This window comes from Punica granatum, chromosome 5 (genome assembly GCF_007655135.1).
Source record: "Punica granatum isolate Tunisia-2019 chromosome 5, ASM765513v2, whole genome shotgun sequence".
NCBI classification, from domain to species: Eukaryota; Viridiplantae; Streptophyta; class Magnoliopsida; order Myrtales; family Lythraceae; genus Punica; species Punica granatum.
This window is the reverse complement of record NC_045131.1, coordinates 14911007-14912905: the sequence shown is the minus strand read 5'-3', so window position 1 is coordinate 14912905 and position 1899 is coordinate 14911007. Positions and strand designations below refer to the sequence as shown.

General features: G+C 37.8%; 1 long non-coding RNA gene across 1 annotated transcript; it reads left to right on the top strand.

Annotated features, from left to right (window-relative positions):
• The first annotated feature begins 570 nt into the window (after positions 1–570).
• Positions 571–1308, top strand: LOC116209303. Its single transcript, XR_004157191.1, has 2 exons — positions 571–689; positions 948–1308. It is a non-coding gene; the product is annotated as an uncharacterized LOC116209303 (long non-coding RNA).
• The last annotated feature ends 591 nt before the right edge of the window (positions 1309–1899 follow it).

Sequence of the window (1899 nt, the reverse complement as noted above, 5' to 3'; positions counted from 1 at the left end):
TCGTCGTTCGGTTGGGGGAAGGGAGTGGGGCGAGGACAACATCGTTCTGGGCAGGTCACTTTTTTTTTTTAATAAACGGTCGTTTTTTGAATGAGAATAAACGACGTCACTCCTGAGCAGTGCCACGTTAATCGGAGCCGTTTGTCTACTAGATGCCACATAAGCGTCCGTGTCATTTTTCTGTAACGGCACTAACGGAATTTTGACGGTGGTAGCAAAACGTTATGAATTCTGATCTTTGAATAATCGTTTTGTTAGAAAAATTCTTTCAGGTAGTAATTTGTTAGTTTTAAAATCTTTCAATGACCATTTTGACAATTTTCTCATACTTTTATCTCCTTTTCTCATAGGTATAAAATAAATTTGATTTAAGTGATACAAATTTGTTTGACACAAACAAAAGGCAAATTCAAACATTGTGAAGATCAAAGTGAAAGATAGGTTGATAATCACTCTTTTTTTTTTTTGCTTGGTTGGCCCACTGAAGTGGTTAGATATATATATTATGGGTCCATACTCCTTACCATTTTGGATAATATATATATTGGGTCAATTATTCTCTGAATATTTCCTGATTAGACTTTGCGCCGAAATCCCACCAAATTGTGTGAGAAATCAAGGAAATCAGTGTCACTTGAGAGTTCTGCCTCTCTTCCTCTGTGTTTGAGAAATGCCTCTCGTCCCCCCTGGTATGCATCGAAGTGAGGCTTTTATAGAGCACATTTCCTCAAATTGGCAAGTGGCCGATCAACTTGTGCATCAACTTGTCAAGTAGCTTATCCTCTGCTACTTGTCAAAGAACATTAACTTTTTTTAATTCAAATTTCATACATATATACATATATATGGATACGTATGTATAAGCAGGATAATAATTCCTCTTACTCATTCAATTGATATATTACACCCTTTTGATTAACTGAATCACCAGTGGGTGTCGGATGTAGGGGGGCTGGAAGGCTCGGGCAGATGAGCTAAGGCCATGGTCGGGGAAGCCACCGGAGTAGCAGCCACAAGCGAGAGAGCTTTATTGTTGCAAGTGGTGATGATTCGACGATGGAGCGAGTTGGTGGCAGAGCTGGGCAGGGAGGCAAACAGCTCGACCGACGTCGCTGGGAGGGAAGGGAGGGGAGTCGGGCTTGGATTGAACCAACGACAAAGCCAAGGAAGGGTGAGCGGTTGAGAGACGGTGCCAAGTGTCGACGAGATTGAATCTTTCTTTCAATTCAGGGATTTGACGATATTGGATTTTTCTTTCGATTTAGTTCTTGTGTATTTGGGAGTTTATGAACAGAAAATGGTTTTTCATGTTTGTTTATTATTTACTTTTTAAAAGTCATTAAATTGTTTCTTATTTGATTGAACTGGTATATTTCGATTCGGTTTAATTTCGAAATAGATCCGGCTCATTCACGGGTGAGACCGGGTGTCGACGAGAAGATGTGTGGTCGGAAATATCAATAGTCAAACCATGAGGGGTGAATCTCAAGGTTAAAAAAATCTTAGACACGTGTACAGCTATAATACAATATTACTTAGGGGGATCTAATAGCTAGTAAAAAAATAACCGTAGTGATTGTTTTTATTAGCCAACCGTGATATAATCTCCATTATTTCTATAGAGGCAATGACTCTCTATAGAAGGCGTTTTACAACACCTAGAATTCTAGTTTGTTCATTTTTGTGACCCATCCGCAATTTTCCGCAACATATTCATTTAGATATTTTATTTACTCTTTATTCACCTCTTTGTTTTTCGGTTATTCAATATGATGTTTGAATTAAGGATCAACTAACAGGGGAAATACTCCGAAATTCATGTTTAGTGAATCATTTCATATGATATTTTGCTTCATTAATTTTTTATTCTAAAATGTTCTTACAAGTATAATAATAAGA